Raw genomic sequence first — 9174 nt, 5'->3', positions numbered from 1 at the left:
GATGGATAGATGGATGGATAGAAGGATGGATAGAAGGAAGGATAGAAGGAAGGATAGATGGATGGATAGAAGGATGGATAGATGGATGGATAGAAGGATGGATAGAAGGAAGGATAGAAGGAAGGATAGAAGGAAGGATAGATGGATGGATAGAAGGAAGATAGATGGATAGATAGAAGGATGGATGGATAGAAGGATGGATAGAAGGATGGATAGATGGATGGATAGAAGGATGGATAGAAGGAAGGATAGAAGGATGGATAGATGGATTGATAGAAGGAAGGATAGATGGATGGATAGAAGGATGGATAGAAGGAAGGATAGAAGGAAGGATAGATGGATGGATAGAAGGAAGATAGAAGGATGGATAGAAGGATGGATAGAAGGATAGATAGAAGGAAGGATAGAAGGAAGGATAGAAGGAAGGATAGAAGGAAGGATAGATGGATGGATAGAAGGATGGATAGATGGATGGATAGAAGGATGGATAGATGGATAGATAGAAGGATGGATAGAAGGAAGGATAGAAGGAAGGATAGAAGGAAGGATAGAAGGAAGGATAGATGGATGGATAGATGGATGGATAGATGGATGGATAGAAGGAAGGATAGAAGGAAGGATAGATGGATGGATAGAAGGATGGATAGATGGATGGATAGAAGGAAGGATAGAAGGAAGGATAGAAGGAAGGATAGATGGATGGATAGAAGGATGGATAGATGGATGGATAGATGGATGGATAGAAGGAAGGATAGAAGGAAGGATAGATGGATGGATAGAAGGATGGATAGATGGATGGATAGAAGGATGGATAGAAGGAAGGATAGAAGGAAGGATAGATGGATGGATAGAAGGATGGATAGATGGATGGATAGAAGGATGGATAGAAGGATGGATAGAAGGAAGGATAGAAGGAAGGATAGATGGATGGATAGAAGGAAGATAGATGGACAGATAGAAGGATGGATGGATAGAAGGATGGATAGAAGGATGGATAGATGGATGGATAGAAGGATGGATAGAAGGAAGGATAGAAGGATGGATAGATGGATTGATAGAAGGAAGGATAGATGGATGGATAGAAGGATGGATAGAAGGAAGGATAGAAGGAAGGATAGATGGATGGATAGAAGGAAGATAGATGGATGGATAGAAGGAAGGATAGAAGGAAGGATAGAAGGAATGATAGAAGGATGGATAGAAGGATGGATAGATGGATGGATAGAAGGATGGATAGAAGGAAGGATAGAAGGATGGATAGATGGATTGATAGAAGGAAGGATAGATGGATGGATGGAAGGATGGATAGAAGGAAGGATAGAAGGAAGGATAGATGGATGGATAGAAGGAAGGATAGAAGGAAGGATAGATGGATGGATAGAAGGAAGATAGATGGCTAGATAGAAGGATGGATAGAAGGATGGATAGAAGGAAGGATAGAAGGATGGATAGAAGGATGGATAGAAGGAAGGATAGAAGGAAGGATAGATGGATGGATAGAAGGAAGGATAGAAGGAAGGATAGATGGATGGATAGAAGGAAGATAGATGGATAGATAGAAGGATGGATAGAAGGATGGATAGAAGGATGGATGGATAGAAGGAAGGATAGAAGGAAGGATAGATGGATGGATAGATGGATGAATAGAAGGAAGGATAGATGGATGGATAGAAGGATGGATACAAGGAAGGATAGAAGGAAGGATAGATGGATAGATAGAAGGAAGGATAGATGGATAATAGAAGGAAGGATAGATGGATGGATAGAAGGATGGATAGGAGGAAGGATAGATGGATGGATAGAAGGATGGATAGAAGGAAGGATAGATGGATAGATAGAAGGAAGGATCGATGGATGGATAGAAGAAAGGATAGATGGATGGATAGAAGGAAGGATAGATGGATGGATAGAAGAAAGGATAGATGGAAGGATAGAAGGGAGGATAGATGGATGGATAGAAGGAAGGATAAATGGATGGATAGAAGGATGGATAGAAGGAAGTATAGATGGATAGATAGAAGGAAGGATAGAAGGATGGATAGAAGATAGGATAGAAGGATGGATAGAAGGAAGTATAGATGGATAGATAGAAGGAAGGATAGAAGGATGGATAGAAGATAGGATAGATGGATGGACAGAAGGAAGGATAGATGGAAGGATAGATGGATGGATAGAAGGAAGGATAGGTGGATGGATAGATGGATGGATAAAAGGAAGGATAGAAGGAAGATAGATGGATAGATAGAAGGATTGATAGATGGATGGATAGAAGGAAGGATAGATGGATAGATAGAAGGAAGGATAGATGGATGGATAGAAGGATGGATAGAAGGAAGGATAGATGGATGGAAAGAAGGATGGATAGAAGGATGGATAGAAGGATGGATAGAAGGATGGATAGAAGGATTCTGGTTGGATTGCAACACATGTTAACCCTTGGTTGCCCTGCTGTCGGTGACATCCAGTCTTGTATCGTACCGTCATTGTGCACTGCTGCTGGTCCAGGCATTCTGAAGACAAGCTGTCATTCCGCTCGTCTCTATGATTTTTTTTTTCTTTGGCTAAATGTCAGGCGGGAGGTTGGCAAAGTTTTCTAGTAGCAGCAGCAGCCACCCTGCCTGCAGCGCCCAGCTGCCCGCGCACAGCTGCCTATCATGCAGTGACATCATGCATTCAGCCGGTGCAGGCAGCGCGACCCCTCCTCACATATAACCCTGCACCATCGCTGCTCACACTGTGCAGATCATAGATTAGGAAGACTACTACACCCACCATCCACCAACCGAAAGTATCACTCCGATTAAAGGGAGACTCCAATAATCACATTGTGTAATTCGAAGAACAGCAGTGATAATGGATTGTACCCCCTTATTTAGTTACGCCCCACCATGCAGCATATATCCTTCCTTTTCTGGGTGCAGCTCCTTCAATGTGACACTTCCATCACCAGAGTCTTTCCATATGACTGAGGGCTATGGACCATATAGACCCAGCTGCAGTGTGGCTGCCCAGTGCACCCCCTTATACCCTTCATATATAGATACTAGCAGCAGAGTGAGGTCGCGGTTCATAGAGAAGCCTGGACAAACCTCAAAGACATCATTCCTCATTTAATGAAGGGATTAATGGACTCATGTCCATTAATCCTCATTAAACATGAGTGAGCAGAAAACTGATCCTAGCTATGAATTTGTAAGGTGTTAAAATAATCCCATGCTGCAATGTTTACCTTTATCATCCTACTAGAGAAAAGGAATGGTTTATATAAAAGCTCAACCCTCTGCATATACCAATACAGGGTACAATTATTTCTGTCTGCAGCCACCACTAGGGGGAGCTCCCTGTATACAGGGATACATGATAAGATCCTGTCTGCAGCCACCACTAGGGGGAGCTCCCTGTATACAGAGATACATGATAAGATCCTGTCTGCAGCCACCACTAAGGGGAGCTCCCTGTATACAGAGATACATGATAAGATCCTGTCTGCAGCCACCACTAGGGGGAGCTCCCTGTATACAGAGATACATGATAAGATCCTGTCTGCAGCCTCCACTAGGGGGAGCTCCCTGTATACAGAGATACATGATAAGATCCTGTCTGCAGCCACCACTAGGGGGAGCTCCCTGTATACAGGGATACATGATAAGATCCTCTCTGCAGCCACCACTAGGGGGAGCTCCCTGTATACAGAGATACATGATAAGATCCTGTCTGCAGGCTCCACTAGGGGGAGCTCCCTGTATACAGAGATACATGATAAGATCCTGTCTGCAGCCTCCACTAGGGGGAGCTCCCTGTATACAGAGATACATGATAAGATCCTGTCTGCAGCCACCACTAGGGGGAGCTCCCTGTATACAGATATACATGATAAGATCCTGCCTGCAGCCACCACTAGGGGGAGCTCCCTGTATACAGATACATAATAAGATCCTGTCTGCAGCCACCACTAGGGGAAGCTCCCTGTATACAGAGATACATGATAAGATCCTGTCTGCAGTCACCACTAGGGGGAGCTCCCTGTATACAGTGATACATGATAAGATTCTGTCTGCAGCCACCACTAGCGGGAGCTCCCTGTATACAGAGATACATGATAAGATCCTGTCTGCAGTCACCACTAGGGGGAGCTCCCTGTATACAGAGATACATGATAAGATTCTCTCTGCAGCCACCACTAGGGGGAGCTCCCTGTATACAGAGATACATGATAAGATTCTCTCTGCAGCCACCACTAGGGGGAGCTCCCTGTATACAGAGATACATGATAAGATTCTGTCTGCAGTCACCACTAGGGGGAGCTCCATGTATACAGAGATACATGATAAGATTCTCTCTGCAGCCACCACTAGGGGGAGCTCCCTGTATATAGAGATACATGATAAGATCCTGTCTGCAGTCACCACTAGGGGGAGCTCCCTGTATACAGAGATACATGATAAGATTCTGTCTGCAGTCACCACTAGGGGGAGCTCCCTGTATACAGAGATACATGATAAGATTCTCTCTGCAGCCACCACTAGGGGGAGCTCCCTGTATACAGAGATACATGATAAGATTCTCTCTGCAGCCACCACTAGGGGGAGCTCCCTGTATACAGAGATACATGATAAGATTCTCTCTGCAGCCACCACTAGGGGGAGCTCCCTGTATATAGAGATACATGGTAAGATCCTGTCTGCAGTCACCACTAGGGGGAGCTCCCTGTATACAGAGATACATGATAAGATCCTGTCTGCAGTCACCACTAGGGGGAGCTCCCTGTATACAGCGATACATGATAAGATTCGGTCTGCAGTCACCACTAGGGGGAGCTTTCTGTATACAGAGATACATGATAAGATCCTGTCTCCAGCCACCACTAGGGGGAGCTCTCTGTATACAGAGATACATGATAAGATTCTGTCTGCAGTCACCACTAGGGGGAGCTCCCTGTTTACAGAGATACATGATAAGATCTTGTCTGCAGTCACCACTAGGGGGAGCTCCCTATATACAGAGATACATGATAAGATCCTGTCTGCAGCCACCACTAGGGGGAGCTTCCTGTATATAGAGATACATGGTAAGATCCTGTCTGCAGTCACCACAAGGGGGAGCTTCCTGTATATAGAGATACATGATAAGATCCTGTCTGCAGCCACCACTAGGGGGAGCTCCCTGTATACAGAGATACATGATAACATCCTGTCTGCAGCCACCACTAGGGGGAGCTCCCTGTATACAGAGATACATGATAAGATTCTGTCTGCTGCCACCACTAGGGGGAGCTCTCTGTATACAGAGATACATGGTAAGATCCTGTCTGCAGTCACCACTAGGGGAAGCTCCCTGTATACCGAGATACATGATAAGATCCTGTCTGCAGTCACCACTAGGGGGAGCTTCCTGTATATAGAGATACATGGTAAGATCCTGTCTGCAGTCACCACAAGGGGGAGCTTCCTGTATATAGAGATACATGATAAGATCCTGTCTGCAGCCACCACTAGGGGGAGCTCCCTGTATACAGAGATACATGATAACATCCTGTCTGCAGCCACCACTAGGGGGAGCTCCCTGTATACAGAGATACATGATAAGATTCTGTCTGCTGCCACCACTAGGGGGAGCTCTCTGTATACAGAGATACATGGTAAGATCCTGTCTGCAGTCACCACTAGGGGGAGCTCCCTGTATACTGAGATACATGATAAGATCCTGTCTGCAGTCACCACTAGGGGGAGCTCCCTGTATACTGAGATACATGATAAGATCCTGTCTGCAGCCACCACTAGGGGGAGCTCCCTGTATACAGAGACACATGATAAGATCCTGTCTGCAGTCACCACTAGGGGAAGCTCCCTGTATACCGAGATACATGATAAGATCCTGTCTGCAGTCACCACTAGGGGGAGCTCCCTGTATACACAGATACATGATAAGATCCTGTCTGCAGCCACCACTAGGGGGAGCTCTCTGTATACAGAGATACATGATAAGATCCTGTCTGCAGCCTCCACTAGGGGGAGCTCCCTGTATACAGAGATACATGATAAGATCCTGTCTGCAGCCACCACTAGGGGGAGCTCCCTGTATACAGAGATACATGATAAGATCCTGTCTGCAGCCACCACTAGGGGGAGCTCCCTGTATACAGAGATACATGATAAGATACTGTCTGCAGCCACCACTAGGGGGAGCTCCCTATATACAGAGATACATGATAAGATCCTGTCTGCAGCCACCACTAGGGGGAGCTTCCTGTATATAGAGATACATGGTAAGATCCTGTCTGCAGTCACCACAAGGGGGAGCTTCCTGTATATAGAGATACATGGTAAGATCCTGTCTGCAGCCACCACTAGGGGGAGCTCCCTGTATACAGAGATACATGATAAGATCCTGTCTGCAGCCACCACTAGGGGGAGCTCCCTGTATACAGAGATACATGATAAGATCCTGTCTGCAGCCACCACTAGGGGGAGCTTCCTGTATATAGAGATACATGGTAAGATCCTGTCTGCAGTCACCACTAGGGGGAGCTCCCTGTATATAGAGATACATGGTAAGATCCTGTCTGCAGCCACCACTAGGGGGAGCTCCCTGTATACAGAGATACATGATAAGATCCTGTCTGCAGCCACCACTAGGGGGAGCTCCCTGTATACAGAGATACATGATAAGATCCTGTCTGCAGCCACCACTAGGGGGAGCTCCCTGTATACAGAGATACATGATAAGATCCTGTCTGCAGCCACCACTAGGGGGAGCTCCCTGTATACAGAGATACATGATAAGATCCTGTCTGCAGCCACCACTAGGGGTAGCTTCCTGTATATAGAGATACATGGTAAGATCCTGTCTTCAGCCACCACTAGGGGGAGCTCCCTGTATACAGAGATACATGATAAGATCCTGTCTGCAGCCACCACTAGGGGGAGCTCCCTGTATACAGAGATACATGATAAGATTCTGTCTGCAGCCACCACTAGGGGGAGCTCCCTGTATACAGAGATATATGATAAGATCGTGTCTGCTGCCACCACTAGGGGGAGCTCCCTGTATACAGAGATATATGATAAGATCGTGTCTGCTGCCACCACTAGGGGGAGCTCCCTGTATAAAGAGATACAGGATAAGATCCTGTCTGCAGCCACTACTAGGGGGAGCTCCCTGTATACAGAGATACATGATAAGATCCTGTCTGCAGCCACCACTAGAGGGAGCTCCCTGTATACAGAGATATATGATAAGATCGTGTCTGCTGCCACCACTAGGGGGAGCTCCCTGTATACAGAGATATATGATAAGATCGTGTCTGCAGCCACCACTAGGGGGAGCTCCCTGTATACAGAGATACATGATAAGATTCGGTCTGCAGTCACCACTAGGAGGAGCTCACTGTATACAGAGATACATGATAAGATCCTGTCTGCAGTCACCACTAGGGGGAACTCCCTGTATACAGAGATACATGATAAGATCCTGTCTGCAGCCACCACTAGGGGGAGCTCCCTGTATACAGAGATACATGATAAGATTCGGTCTGCAGTCACCACTAGGGGGAGCTCCCTGTATACAGAGATACATGATAAGATTCGGTCTGCAGTCACCACTAGGGGGAGCTCCCTGTATACAGAGATACATGATAACGATTTTCATACTCATTATATTTAAAGATGTTGTTGAACTGTGTGTTTTATCTTCTTTTTTTCTATTTAATCTATTTTGGACCTGAAAAAATTTTAGGTAAGGTATGTTTGTAAGAAACACAGAATCCAAACCTTTATTTACTAAAAAACGCATTAATAACTTTACTTCATATTTGCAGCATAAAGACATCAAATAATGGACAAAATATAATACTATACAAAATATAATAATGGAGAAGATTGTTATTACTTATTTTGGTGCAAACACCTGCAGAAAACATGCAGATAGAAAGCAGCAGAGAAATGGCAGCATTGTGTGAACTCTGCTGCTGATTTCATTTAATAAATGCAGCACAGGTCAAAAAATGCAAAAACTGAAATGCACCAAGTGAATGAGATTTTAGGAATTTTATTCATTTTGCTTTTAGTGTGTAAAGCTGTTTCTTTTCTTGCAAAAAATTGTGCATTAAAATGTTTCATGAGAACAAGACTCAAGGGTGAAAGCACGGGACCGAAAGGGGCAAAAAAGGGGAAATGTAGGTATTTGGGGGTTTAGGGAATTCACTGCAGGGACAGGCAGCCTGGGAAACCCCTAAATAGTGAACTTATCCCAATTGTTAACTTTTCTTTCATTGTTCACCATATTATAAAGCAGAGATCTCCAGCCTGTGACTACCCAGTTACATTGTTGCAATTTATTACATAACACAAATTGTAATTTTGTAGCTATTTCTAAGGCAGAGAATGTGAGATCTGCACTACAGCGTGTGCAGGAGCCCTAAAACGTATGGGTAGATATTTCCAGGGATCACTGTGGGGGCCATATGGCTTTGTATGTGTATGTGTCTGGGTCCAGCACTTGCCCCTCGCAGACCTCCATCTTTTCACGCTGGTTCCTGCACTTGCCCCCCGCAGACCTCCATCTTTTCACACTGGTTCCTGCACTTGCCCCTTGCAGACCTCCATCTTTTCACGCTGGTTGTAGCTCTTGCTCCTCGCAGACCTCCATCTTTTCATGCTGGTTCCTGCACTTGCCCCTCGCAGACCTCCATCTTTTCACGCTGGTTGTAGCTCTTGCTCCTCGCAGACCTCCATCTTTTCATGCTGGTTCCTGCACTTGCTCCTCGCAGACCTCCATCTTTTCATGCTGGTTCCTGCACTTGCCCCTTGCAGACCTCCATCTTTTCACGCTGGTAGTAGCTCTTGCCCCTCGCAGACCTCCATCTTTTCATGCTGGTTCCTGCACTTGCCCCTCGCAGACCTCCATCTTTTCACGCTGCTTCCTGCACTTGCCCCTCGCAGACCTCTATCTTTTCACGCTGGTTGTAGCTCTTGCCCCTCGCAGACCTCCATCTTTTCATGCTGGTTCCTGCACTTGCCCCTCGCAGACCTCCATCTTTTCACACTGGTTCCTGCACTTGCCCCTTGCAGACCTCCATCTTTTCACGCTGGTTGTAGCTCTTGCCCCTCGCAGACCTCCATCTTTTCATGCTGGTTCCTGCACTTGCCCCTCGCAGACCTCCATCTTTTCACACTG

Source organism: Anomaloglossus baeobatrachus, chromosome 5, assembly GCF_048569485.1.
Source record: "Anomaloglossus baeobatrachus isolate aAnoBae1 chromosome 5, aAnoBae1.hap1, whole genome shotgun sequence".
Classification (NCBI taxonomy): Eukaryota; Metazoa; Chordata; class Amphibia; order Anura; family Aromobatidae; genus Anomaloglossus; species Anomaloglossus baeobatrachus.
The sequence above is the reverse complement of the archived record's forward strand: the minus strand, read 5'-3'. Positions refer to the sequence as shown.